The 14,094-nt window shown below is 41.4% G+C and overlaps 1 protein-coding gene across 19 annotated transcripts in view; it reads left to right on the top strand.

Moving 5' to 3' along the window:
* PTPRF (protein tyrosine phosphatase receptor type F) overlaps window positions 1-14,094 on the top strand; it is a 378,262-nt gene that overhangs the window by 80,603 nt on the left and 283,565 nt on the right. For all 19 annotated transcript variants that reach the window (XM_033067370.1, XM_033067369.1, XM_033067389.2 and 16 more), the window contains exon 2: window positions 10,039-10,119. The gene's annotated coding sequence lies outside the window, so the exon portion shown is untranslated. The remainder of the gene's footprint in view (window positions 1-10,038; window positions 10,120-14,094) is intronic.

Below are 14,094 nucleotides of genomic sequence, written 5' to 3'. Positions count from 1 at the left end.
CAGAATTTTGGCTTATTTTACTAAGCATAAAATAGTGTTTGTATTGTAAATAACTTTTTAAAGTGCTTTTTATTTTAATACTTTCTATTATAGGAGATCACTCATTGGGGATTATACTTCATGATAATTTTGGTTTGGGAGTGGGGAAAGCTGTTTATTAATTGACAATATGCTTGTCTAGGCTTCATGAGTATATTCATCCACATTTAATATGCATCTGTAATAGATGCTCTGTAGAAGTGAATGTGAGAGAGTAAATGTGTTAATCTGTGTTCACTACAGACACCTGTATTTCAGTTTTAAGATGCATCTCAGCTTTGGTAGGGGTTGGATGTTCTAGTGTAATGACTGTTGGAATTCCAACTCTTGTCTGGGATGGTAACATTGCTCCTCTGAAAGGAAAATACATTTGGTTTGTACAGACTGATGCTATATCTAATTTTTGTTACCCTTTTAGAGGAGGTGGAAAGAAGAAAACCTAGAGTGTTACATAAAGGTGTTAAGGATTGATTATACATAGAATGGGGTTTTGCTGGTAGCAGTTTACTCCTTTGGACATTGCTACTGATTCTCCAGTGTTAATGCATTCTTTGGGTCTTCAGGCTTTGTGTCAAAAGCCTTGTAGAGAGACAGATAAACATCAGCTCTTCAGTGCAGTGGAGAACACTCTTCTTCAAAGGCTGATGTGAGCTTGGTCCGATTCAGCAAGCTGTGATGGGTTAAAACAAAGCAAACCATTCCATTGTATTGCATTAATTTTATGACATTTCTTACAACACAAGGTTTTTTTATGACAGCGAGAATTTGCTGTCCTGTGGAGTACTGGAGAATTGCCACTGGGCAAGCAAAGAAAGCTGAGAGCCATTAATCCTCAAAAGAACAATCTTAGTCCTGACTTCTGCTGTCTGTCCTGTTGGTGTCACTCTTAAGAGTTTGTTGTAATGTAGTTGTTCAGAACTCTTAATTTTTGCAACCCAGTGCTAGAGCTGTTCTGCTCTTTTGGTGTTGACAAGATACCTGTGTGCTTTTCTCTTGTTCTAAAACCCTTAGAAGTTAACTAGAGTCCCATAAAGTCAGTTCTGTGTGGAAGTCTGCTTGATGTGGAATTAAAATCTTGCAAAACAGGAGGTGGGGAACCACTGAGCAGTGCTTGGAGAACACCCCTTGGAACAGTGCTCCTTTCTATCCCATCCTAGACCAAGTGGCAGTAGCAGTGTTCTTTTTCTCTTCGAAGATAGCTGGGAATCGCACAGGTTTTTCTGGGACAACAGTGTGACTGTGGTTTATACAGAGAGCTGAGATTCTGAGATCTTGTGTATGGAATGAAATAGTCCTTCTGGTTTACCCTTGGCAGATTCCAAGTTGAGATGAGTGTTTGGGGAATGGATACTTTGGGTGAAAAGTGGTTCATTTTCTCCAGTACCAGTTATTCTGTATGCAGGAAAAGGTACAGTAGGCTGATGTATAGTAGTGAATTTCTTAAAAAGAGTAACTCTAATCCTAATTACTAATAATTAGCTACTCGTAATTCTTGAAACATGTGTCTTTATCCCTTTGATTACTTAGTAGCTAATAATGATTTGTATGCCAGTCATCCGTGTTTCCTCATTCTGTAAACCTCTGTTAAGTTCTTCAGGATTCCATTCATATTTTACATTTGTCTGAAAGTTCAGTACTCCGAGGAGGGGAGAAGAGGTACAACATGGTAAACTATGTCAGAAAGGAGGTTCCTGCTTTTCCTCCTGATTATTTTAGCACTGTGATGAAGAGGGCAAGTGGATGACTCTTTGGAGGAGCGAGAAAAGGTGTGAAATGCGATTTCTAGTGAAAGTTAGTCTCTTCCAGAGTAATTGTTTGTCTTGTTCCAAGCTAGAGCCTTGTTTTGCTTTGTGTCCTCTCTTTTGAGAGAGCAGTCAAGGAGCAGTATAGAGTCATAAAATAACTTAAAAGATTCTAGGAAAGTAGAAGGTGAACATGGCCTACGTGTGCTTGATGCTGCAAGTCCAATCTGGTTGCTTCAGTAAACATTGACAGCAGCTGTTCCTGTTTAGTCATGGAGAGAGTTGCTTTGTAGTGTTGCATGTACAGAAATAACACCAGTAGCGAGAAAATGCACTTACCTTACATCAGCTCTGTGAAGAGCTCCAACCACTTCTTGTTTTATCTGACTTGTGCCTCCATTGGTCTACCAGCCTGGCTGTGTCAGTACTGCTGAAATAGAGGAAAGTCTTTAATCTGGTACATCTCTGAACAAGATGACGTAGCTGCTGCCCTTTGGTACTAGCAAGATCTGTGGGCTGAATATTGATGTGCACCTCTGCCCAAGTGATGCAGATCCGTGATTGTTCCCACTCCTTTGACGCTATCAGAAACGGGGAGAGATGTGCTTGAATAAAACAGTAGTGTGTCAGTTGGGTATATCTGAAAAAAATTCATCCCCCCTCCCTCTAGCAGCATAGACAAGAGAAATCTTTGACTCTGTATGGGTTTTGCAGATCAATATAGGAAGCACTGTAGCAATTACCTTGTTATGATAAACATGCAGCAAGTAAAACATAGACAGGGACCTTATGGGCATCTGTAGTAAAATTCCTGGTCAAACCTTGAGTTGTCCAAGGTGGGGCATGAATGTTCCCTCTTGCCTCAGGATCCTCAAAAAAGATAGAGCACATAAGCAATGTTCCTAGATTTTTTACAAGTGGGAGTAGTGGTGTCATTTCTCCCTGGAAATCCTTGTAACTTATTCATCAAACTTAGTCATACCTGGCACTTGTAGGTAAGAGAGATTGTTCAGAATCTCTCAAGAAATGTTTTGCCTTATGTTGAGAGGTTTGTTTGCTTTATGCTCAGAACTCTCATATTTCCATGTTTGACCTGCTCCAAGAACCTGCTTTAAAAATAACTGATAATATTTTAAAAGACAATACTGAGAAATCAAATGTTTATCAACTTCCTTTCTTTTTTTTTTTTTCCCCTAGAAGAAAGCTGTGGATGGTTAGGCAAAGACATGCATGTTATTTCAGTAGTTCAGCTTTGGCTGAAGAAACCTGGGCTGTTGATGGTTTTTAGCACCATGCCAAGGGCTCATCTACCTTCCATCTCAAAGGAATCTGCAACTAAAAAGGTCATCAGAACGCTGTCACTCAGTGCATCTCTCTGGTTATCCTGGGTCTCAGTTAAGCCACACATGAAATGTCAGCTCCTTGAGCTCTAGAAATACTCATGTGACTCACAATAGCAAAGGGCCTGGCAAGTGTTTGCCCGGTGGTGCCAGAAGAAAGGACGTGCTTGTGCAGTAGTGTTATATTCTAACTTCCTTGGTGTGTAAGGATGCTGTGTTGGATGCCTGGAAACTCCAAGCCTGTCAGTGGGCGTTCTTGCTGTAGTAGGCAGGAGCAGGGTTTCTTCTCAGCCACATGCCTAGGATTTCTGGAGTGTAGCCTTTTGGGCCCTTCTGAAATATGTGGGACTCCTCTGTACAATCGTGGCTTGGTTCTCTGAGGTCTAACTAGCCCTTCATGTGAATCACGTGTTTTATTTTCTTTTGTGTTTTGTAGAGATTGAAGACTGAAGCAATTGCTGTGCTGAGAGCTCCCTTGTGGCACAGAATTGCATTTTTCATAGAGAGAAACTGGCACTTGAAATTATAAAAGATAGATTTTATTTTAATTGTTCTGTCCTTGTGCCCAGATCAGTTTTACACTTTTGGGAGGGAACTATTATATTCTTTAGCTATCTGCAGAGTTCTTGAATAAATTAATGTAGAATTTGGAAAACAAACCGACTTTGTTGTTTGTTATCAAAGCAGAAGATGCCTTAGCACTAACTGTCTGCATAGCTCAGATGTGTTCAAATCAAATGCTTCATTTTAAATAAGTTTTCTCACTGGTTTGCAGAATATCAACTTGGTTCTTTATTATACCATATACAATTTCTGTGAACTAGATATTCACCAAAGGTAACATTAGACACTGAGCAAATAATTGTTTCCTGTCACACTGCATTAGTAACTGGGAAGAAAGTGTTTCCTAATTTGTATTTGTGCAGGATTAAATATAGCTCTAGCAAAGCTTAACTCCATCTCCAGGTCCCTAAGAAATTGAGTACCATGTTTGTCAGTCACTGGAAAAATGACCTCGTGTGTGTGTATGTGCTGCTTGCACTCCCCCTTTCTAGTTTTATAATCTTAGGCACTTGAATGTGAGACTACAAACTCTTGAGAAAATCCTGATAGTCCTGGGTTATTGCTGCCTGCAGGAGCTATGGCAGAATTTTTTTTATTAGGAGTTTGAGGATATCGAGCCCTGACTGCATTCCCCATTCCATATTTAGCAAGGACAAGGTTAAATTATCCTGCAGTTAAGTTTTGCAGCAAAAACTGCTCTGACTTCTCATCTAAAATCTGAAATTTATTAGCTGTTCTACTCTAGTTGTTCTGTAGAGCTGATAGCCTGATGCACAAGATCTTAAGAAAATCCTTAAAGAAGTACTCAGATTGGGATGTACCAGTGAAATCATGCTGGTAAGAAAAATCTGATGTTATAGGAAGGTGTATTGAGTAGATTGTCTCTCCTCCTTCGAAAACTTGCAGACTTGTGTCTGTGGCTTGGTATTGAGTCTGGCAGCTGTGGGATAACAACCTTCATACTACATTTGCACTGAAAAGGCAGCACTGCTTCCTGAGATGATGGAAATGCCAAATGCTGCATTTCAGAGCTTGAATCTTTCAGCTGGCATCTGTGAGGAGAATGCTTCAGGTTCATCTCTTCTAGTGAGGCTAAGTGTGAGCCAAGGCTCGAAATAGCTGCATTCTTTATTTTGCAATTTGCATTCATCAAGATAAGCTCATCCTCCCTGGCTGTCTCTGCTGGACGCTGAGTGGGAGGAGTGTGTTTGAAAGGTCTGAGGGGATCTTCCATCCAGGGTTTGTAGAAAACAAGGCACTACTTCGTCATTCATTTGAGTCACTTCAGCCTTAAGTGTGCTACTAACTTGTGCATTTTATCTGTGCTCTGCCCAGTTCCATCAGTGCTCTGCCCACCTTTCTTATGTTGTCAGTGGTGCACATAATTAGGAGGAGCTTGTGCTGGGGGAGAGGAATAGGAATCCCCGTATATTGGCTGTCTGTTTGCACCTGTACCTCTTACTACAGAGAGATCCTTTGAAGAAGTGATCTAAAGAAATCCAAAGAAAATTGCCAGGGTTTGTAACAGCTTTCCTCCTGGCAGTCTGGTTTATTTGTACTGTAGGATGTGACAGGCAATTCTTGGTGCCTCAGCTCTGTCTGAAGTGTGAGTGATCGCTGGAAACACGAGTGATTGCATTAGCAGCTTTCTTCCCTCCATTGGGGAGAAATTTTGAGTTTGAACTCTCCCCTCACTGAGATCTTTGAAGTTTGGATCTTTAAAATCATTCTCCATGCCAAAGACCTACTAGTGTGCAGTTGTCATGCTTCCCATCTAAGGAGGACTGGACAAGCCTCCCTTCAGAAGCCATTAAAGCTGCTTGTTTCATCTGCCAGAGAGGTCAGCAGAGAAAGACAGAAGTGAGTAATTATTCCCTTCCTCTCCTCCCAGTAGCTGAGTGAGCTCTGGAAGTTGAAACATCATTAAATCTCTGAGCAGTGTGGATGGTCTGCAAGCCAGCCATGGAGCCCATGTTGCATGGCAGAGGGAGGGCCAAGTAACAGGTGGTATTTAAAAACTAATTAATATTTGTGAATAACAATGTGCTGTTAGTAAGAAAACAATTCAGTCTGCTTGTGAATATTTATGGTGATGATTGTCAACACTGCTTGGATCATGTAATGCTTTTCCAGCTGCTGCACCTCCTCTTGTGTCACATTTCACACCAGGGTGAAAATATTCTCTGTGTGGATCTGTCCCATAGGGAAGCAACTGGCTGAGCAGCACTGTGAGCACACACTCTTAAAAGAATATTCCCACCAGTTCAGTGTTAGTGGAATGCTAGATCCCAAACATTTGAAGTATTCTTTGCTGGTGGAGTAAGCCATACAAATTACCTTGAGATTTCATCCCATTACGAGCCAAACCATGCACAGAGGTAGTGCTGTGTTTGAAGAGAAAGCAGGTGTTAAAGGTTGTTCTACCTCTTAATGTTGTGTGCGAGTGTTTTACAGTAGATCAAACTTGCCTAATGTAATCTTCAAAATGCTTTCATTTAAAAAGCTCCCTGTGGTTTGTATTTGTTGAACTGAAAGAGCAGAATCTACTTTGTTGCTTGGTGAGGCGGGGTGTTCCATTGAACATGTGTTCATACTGTCATTTGGGAAAGATAATAGGTTTTTAACCTCTGTCAGTGTTAGACCAAGGTATTTATGGAACTCTGCTAAAGCTGTGCCTAGGCAGGTAACCTTGTGATGCAGGTTTTTCACAATTTGCCATTTTCTTGTGATAAGTTGTGGCTTTTCTTAGCCCCTTGCAGTGTGTCTTGCAGTGTCAGCCAGCATGGGAGCTCACCAAGAGATGAGGAATTCCTCACTATTGTTGATGCTGCATAGAAAGCTCATGGTTGCTGGTGTTGTTTGCTCAGTACACACTGTCTCACAGATTGACAGCTCAGCCTTGAGGAGTTGCAGGAAATGTTCCTGGCTTGGCACATGGAAACTGGCAAAACCCGTGGAGGTAGTGCTTGTGTTTTTAGTGTTGGAGGTGTCCAGGTGCAGCTGGAGGTGTGGGGCTCTTGTTCAGGGTGCTGCAGGGGACGTGCAGCGTGGCACTTAGTCTTGGCAGCCTCCCCACTGCTCCTGATGGGCTTGAGTTTAACTTGAGAGAGGGTGTGTGTACTTCAGGGTGCTGAAATCCTTTGGTATGGTCACTCTTTCATCACTCGAGGCCTCCAGCAGCCTAAATTAGCAGATGGAAATGCAGCGTGCTGCATGGAGGAGGTTAACTCCAGTGAACTGCCATCACCGCTTTTGTCACTGCTGATTAATTTTTTTTTGTTAATGTTTAATCCTCAACAGCAAATACCTGATGTTTATATGCCCTTTCCCTGTACAAGCAGAACATCTCCTTTATAAAGTCAGTTAAGACATCCAAAACTGAATCAATGTAAAATTTTGAATATGTCTGTCAGACCAACAGACGCAAAGAAATTCAGAGCAGAAGTGATCACTTCAGTGTGCATAGGTCCTCTTGTGGCAGGGATTTCCAGGAACCTTCAATTGCTTAGTAAACAGTGCTTAATATTGAGAATATTTTCAAACTTCATCTTAAAAATCTTTGCTCCATCTTAATATTTTCAGTGTAGAAGAGGTGGTTTGGGGGTTTTTTTGAGTTTTGTTTTTGTTTTTTTTAGTGACACATTTCCACTTCCTTTTCTAGCAGTAGTGTCACTGTGGTGTAGCTGAGAGCAGTTTACTTGAACTGCCCCTGTTACACAGATGCAAAAAGCTACTTAAGGTTTTGGAGAAAGAAGTTTCTAGTGAAATACATGAGTGTGTACCGTGAATTACTTCAACTGTGTGTTAGAACTATAGCAAATTCTTTGGGGTTTCCCAGTGATATGTTTAAAAGAACACATAAAAAGCAGTATAACAATTAGCAGCAGAGACTGATATATTTAAATGAAGTCATTAATTTAACGTGTCGGCTTACAGAAATTTCAAACATTTTTATGCATTTAATAAATGGTCGCTTTTTAAGTAGCTTAAATATCCTTTTCTCTATGCAACATATCCTGGGAATTAACAAACCACTTACTGCTGGATGAATTCCACTCAGATGCAACTGCCATTGCTGCAGCAAAGACTGATAAAAGAGTGGAAAGAGCCAGTACTGAAATGGTCATGCTATTAGTCTGGGGGAAGGGAGACAACAAACCTGTATAATCTCTCTCCTATTTATTTAGTATGCTGATCTGTGCCATGGGCATCAAGGTGGATGTGTGCATGCCTGAAAGAGGGCTTTCTTCAAATTTCAGGGAGCCTGGCAGGCAGTGCCAGGGTGCTTGTCTAAAATTCTTTCCTGTGAGGTGGAGACCAACAGTGTGGGACAACTGAAGGTGGAAGTTGGTGATCTGATACTGAAGGAATGGTGCTAGGGTACAAAATCAAGACCCTGTATGAAAGGAGCAAAACTTACAACATGTTCTAAACAAAGGAGCTTGCAGGGATAGAAGAAAGAAGGACGGTGTGGTCAAAGTTATGGAAAACACGTGGAGGAGCATTGTGCATAGATATTGGCAGGGTAACACCTCCTGGTTTAGAACAGGAGCAAGCTCAGAATAATTACAGTGAAGGCTGCCAGTGTGTGCCAGGAGTAAATATAGTAGTGTAAGCACTGCTATAGAGTCATTGAAGTCAATGCTGCATAACATAAATTGCATAATATATTTGTTTGTGAAGGTTATTAGAGCACAGTTTAAAATGGATCCGAGTCCTTGGAAAGGTGAGTGTATTCTGGTTCCCTGGGCTGAGGTTTCCAATATGTCCCAGTCTGATCTGGGGCAAACTGCCAGCAAGAGGGGGGAGGTTGTTCTTCCCCTCCTACCCGCTCCAGTGCTTGTCCAGCAGCTCCTGAACTGGTTCCACACAAAGTGGCAGGAGGAAAGGAACTACCCTCTCCTCTCAGAAATGGAAAAAATTGGGGGAATTTTTGTTGTCCTGGTCAGATAAGTTGGTGAGGGATGAGAGAGGGTCTCCAAGGGGTGTGTGTACGAGGGGGGTAAGTGGAGATATCTCTGGGCACAGGGGACACTGGGCAGGCAGAGGCTGTTCAAGCCTCATGCCCCACCGCAAAACTGGAGTAAACCCTCTCCTTCTCCCACCAGGGATACAATGGTCAGTGCATGATGCAGCAACCATCAGATAGCCAAATTTCAGGGCACTGTCATACTCTCCATAAGAGGACTGAAGCTGTTTACAAAATGCATACTTTGTAAATGGTAAAGACTAAATAATGTATTCTGTGCATTTGCATAATTTTGAATCACTTATCCTTCTGAAGGCTGTAGTCATTTGGCTCATGTTAAAATGTGCTTAGTGGTGTAGTTGAGCTCGAGCCATCAGCTGTGGGTTGACACTGAAGGTAGGAGACATGTTTTTAGGGAGACCATGCATGTTCCGTGTGATGTCCCTGCACCACAGAGCTGTGCTCTGAGGACTCAGAGGTGGGGCAGGTAGGAGGCATGGTCAGTGCTGTGAAAGGGCAGGGTGTCTGTCAGACAGAGCACGAGACCCGGAGCAATTGAAGTGGGACATAGCTCCATGGGGATGGCATGCCGAGTCATAACCTTAAGAGGCACTAGGAGAGAAGCTTCTGCTCTGCACTGGCTGGGATGGAGGGGGTTGCCAGCTGAAAATACTGGAGAAACCCATCTTTGGGCAGCTCCAAAGTGGTAATGGTCCACAAGGATGGAGTTGGGCAGAAGATATTAATGGGGGGGTAATACAGGAGGCAGGTAATATCAAAGATGGGGAGTCATCAGTGAGCAAACTCCAAGAACTTGCTTGATTTGGGTGGGCAAATGAGCCCTGACAGGGAGGTGGTGTAATTCATTTTTTATTGTCAGGGAAATAAACTTCAGGGATAGGGAAAAGCTGTTTAAGCTGCTGGATCAATGTTGGCATGAAAACAAATGGATAAAAGCTGTTCAGGAGTAAGTGTTAGGCTGAAAGTTTTTTAGCTACTGGAGAAGCTCAGCTCTGCAGTTAGAATTGGATGTGGAGGCTGAGAAAAAGCACTGTCAGTATGTGGGCTCTGTTGCTTTGATTGGGGTTGTTGGATGTGATACCTATTGTGGAGAGCTAAGCTAATGATCTGTAAACATCTTTCCTACTTGAATCTGGTGGTGGATTATCATGATTGTGATATATGCAAGGAGAAAAGGGGAAATTGTCTCTTGCTGTCGTGGTTTTAAAAGTGCTGTATGGGAATATGTGCTGAATTTAACTGCTTTTTCCCCAGCATGGAGAATTCATGTCATTAAGCAAAATCTTTGCTGTACCTTTGAGAACGTCTCTGCTGTTTTGGTCACTTACAACACTTATTCTTACGTTGTTTGTTTTTCCCCTAGGTATTTTTATGGCCTCTGTCACAGTGGTGTCTCAGTGTCTTCCAGGCATTTATGGATTTATTCTGAGAACGTTCCTGTGAGGTAAGGAAATATTATCACTTGGTTTTACAGACTGGGAACTGAGGCAGAGGGAGGCAAAGGTTGCAGGAGTCTGGTAGCATAGCCAGCAGTCAAACACTGATTGCTAGCAAGTTCATTTTTGTCCTAATCCTACACTCAGCTACCTATCTCTGTATTTTTTTCTTTCTTCCCCTTTTTACTTTTTGTTTACTTTTTCTTTTCCTTTCTCTTGTCTGAGTTTTAGTAGCAATAATCTCCAAGGGGCTGGGAAGGCCTGTGGAAAATATGATTAGGGATACTGGTGTCCTTTTTTTAACATTGTTACTTATGAGTTGAAATTCCTTTCTAAAAATATCAGCAGATCTGTTTATGTTAAATGATTAGCATGTTTAGACTTCCACAGATAAGCTGCCTTGCCTTTTTGAGTCAGTAACTCCTTTATCCTACCTGTCTAGGCTTGTGGCTGTTGAATTCTTACGCTGTCTAAACTAATGCCATCCCAATCACCTAAAGCAATGCCAAGAATGTCATCATCCATGCAAAGATCTGATTCGTGTCAAGACAGGTGTAAAGTTTCTCAAGCACACTTATACATAATTACTGTTTAACTTTATTTTTCAAAGATCTTTCTAAGCTAGCTAAAATGTGCAGCTTTGAGCTCCCATGCTCTCCCAGAAATTGGATTTCAGTGCCTGATTAGTGATGCTGATCCCTTTCAAAAGTATTGCAAAGTTCCTGACACATGTGTGCACTGAATTACAATTCAGACCATAAAATCAAATATCATGAATAACAGCTTGAAAAATGTCTCTTTTTTTCTTCCCCTTTTAAGTAAGGGATTTCTAAGTTAGGTGTCCCTTGAGCCCTTTTTTCTCTTCAAGATGATATTTAAAGTGTGACTTTTACTACTTAGAGAATTTTCTTACAGTTTCAGCAGTGTTATACATTAGGAATACGCGAACAGGCTCTGGCAAATATTTTTATTGTATGTTAAAATCATCCAAATTATTAAAAATATAACATTGCAAAGAAATATTTAATGCCATCTTCTAATTTCACAATCTGTAAAATACATGTAAGAGATCACATTTATGCTCTTTATTAATGTGTATTATGTGTCCTTGTGTCCCCAAGAATAAGGCCCTAATGACTCATGAACTGTCTGAAAGTGTACTAAATAAGATTAAAGAGCTGGCCAGTGACCTTAACAGTCAATTAGGCTGTATGTTACTCAGCCCAGTATTCGTTGAGTGTAGAAGAGTAGCAGAAATTCATTAGCTAAGATGATGATGCTTGAAACAAGCAAGATTTCTCTAACATCAGAACTGGTGTTGCTGCTGAAGTGGAGATAGAAGCACGTATTGTAGGGGTGTGTGTGTGTTTGTTTCAAAGTACTGCTGATGTGGTCCTGGGGTGGGGAGAAAGCTGCTCCAGGGCTGTTGGGCTCAGAGCCTTGTGGAGGAGATCCTGGCAGCACCTGGTGCTGGGTTGGGCAGTGGCAGGTGCAGTTGGAGGTGGTGCTCAGGGTTTGGGATGTGCTGCCTGAGAGGCTGTGCAGAGCCAATGCAATGGGAGGGCTGCTTTTAGAAACCTTGTGTTTCACAGCAGCAGGGCAGGGAAGGATGTGTTGCTGTGGTGTATGGCATGCTTGGTTTTCCTCAGAGGTGAGCCCAGGTTGGTGTGTTTGCATTTGGGTGCAGGCAGGAGGGTGAGCAGGGAGGCTCTGTGCTGCTGTGGCCACTGAAGAATAGAGTCTGAATACTGGATCCCCTTCTCCCTTAGCTCAGGAGACAGGAGCTGAGTATGCAGAGGTGCAGGTCAGCTTCCCTGCTGCCCACCAGCTTCCTTGCAGGATCACCTGTCCCATGGAGCTGTCACATGAAGCCAGGCTGGCAGTGGGCAACAGGGCCACATATTTCCCAGTGATGGGCAGACTTGGTGAGCTGCAAACCTGGACCGTATCTGAATTATGGCAGCATCTGTCATCTTAAGTTCACATTTCTTAACTCATCATCTGCATTTTGTTTTGTATTGTGTTTGGAAGCATCCTAGAGCAGTTTTAATTTGGAGATTGCCACCCCCCGGGCAGATACTATGTGGTGACAGAACTGAACCAGGAGACGTGACATTACATGGGAAGCTTGCTCATGCAGCTCCTCAGCAAAAGAGCTGTCCTTGAGGCTTCTCAGTTTTATAGCACTTCTTTTCTGGTATGTGCAGTTAGGAATGCTTTCAGCTGACCCTGAGAAAGTCTTCTGTCATTCTTAAAGTAAACTCAGGTTTTAGGAAAGAAAAGATGACAGACTCAGTCAATAAAAAATGTGGCTGAAAGTACAGTTTGAGTGGCATGCAGTAATATCTTTTAAACTAAATCAACTTTCTGGAACATAAATTGGGCAGAATCTCCCTGTTCTAGGTGATGGTTTATCTGTAGGGTTTTCTTCTAAAATAATTTCCTCAATAATTATTTGTGGGGGAGGGAACAGGGGAGCCTGGGAATAAAGTGGATGAATGGGAGAAGAAAGAAAAGGAAGCCTTTTCAATCATGTCAGGCTGAATCTAAAGCATCAAGGAATGATGTTACAGGAGAACCCCTGAAGATAAACTGTAACCTAGATTAGCAGAGTACAGATTAAGTTTTCAGAAGTTTTGAGACAGCACTGTGTCCTGAAGCAGTCTTTTATCATTCATTTAAACAAAATTCTTGTATGGTCGTGTTTTCAGGGATATACAAAAATACCTACCAATACAGTCATGAGGTTAAGAAATTTATTAAAGTGAATACTACTTGAAAAGATTAAAAGAAAAAGTTCAGATTTTTCATATGAAATGGCTATTCCTGGGGAAATACTGTATATGGTAATGGTTTGGGGGATTTTTATACAAGCAGCATTACCACTGGAATTGCAGTTGAAACTGAGACTTCTACATGATTAGTTTCTTTCATTATGACCTTAAAGTGTACAAATGTTGTCATTAGGTCACGCTGTCCTCCTGTAATACTTTGAACCTTTTTATTCTTTAGTGTGTTTATATTTTGTAAAAGGTGTTGCGGTACCATATTCTAATCTAGGTTTGTTTTCTGTCATAGAGGTTATATATTTCTACAAAATGTTGGCACAAAACTTACGTGATCCAAAGTGATTTAATTGTGTATGAATGCTGTATTGCCTGAAACATACTTACAATTAATGCAAAACAGCGAGTTGCCCCTTACTTTTCACTGTAATCCAGTGAACACTGTTTTCTGGCTGTGCTTAAATGACAGACTCTAAAAGGCATTGGCAGAATTTGTTGGCATAGTTGAGCCTCATTTATATATGACTATATATTTTTTGTGCTTAATAGTCTTTGCAAGTCCTTTATTCTCACAAATAAGTAGATTGCTTTAATATATTGGAACCCAAAGGGCACAGCTACTGGCCATTTACCTGGCTTCACATGATGAGTGTTGGAGAATGCATGTGGAGATGGAAGGGTGAGGTTTAAAACTCCAAATTTGCACTTGTAAAATTCCCTTCTGCTTTGAAGGTGTTTGCTTTAGCTGTCTACGGGGATACATATTTTCAGAAGTTTATTTATGAAAAAGAGGCTCAGGAGATGCTGGAGATGTTACAAGATTTAACCATATTTGCAAAATTGAGCATGAGCTTTAGCCCTCTGGTCTTTTTCATTTCGTTTTGTATTTTATGACGAGTATATAGGTAGGTGGCTTTTGTGTTGTCACTTCACCTGTTTAATTTAAATTTAGGTATCTGAGGGTTGTGCAATAAAGGTAGAATCTCCATAACTGGCAACATAACCTTGTCATCTTGCGGAGTCAGCACTTGCTCATGCTCTGGCGCAATGGCTTTGAATAGCTGCCACCCCATGTGTGTTTCCTAAACTCGAGACAAGTGCTGAACTCATTAAAAATACATGCTATATAACTTAATGTGCATAAGGAGTTCTGGTGCTGAGATCTCCTTTGAGGCTACATTTAACTCTAATTAACTT

The sequence above is a fragment of the Catharus ustulatus genome, chromosome 9 (genome assembly GCF_009819885.2).
Source record: "Catharus ustulatus isolate bCatUst1 chromosome 9, bCatUst1.pri.v2, whole genome shotgun sequence".
Taxonomy (NCBI): Eukaryota; Metazoa; Chordata; class Aves; order Passeriformes; family Turdidae; genus Catharus; species Catharus ustulatus.
The sequence above is the reverse complement of the archived record's forward strand: the minus strand, read 5'-3'. Positions and strand labels throughout refer to the sequence as shown.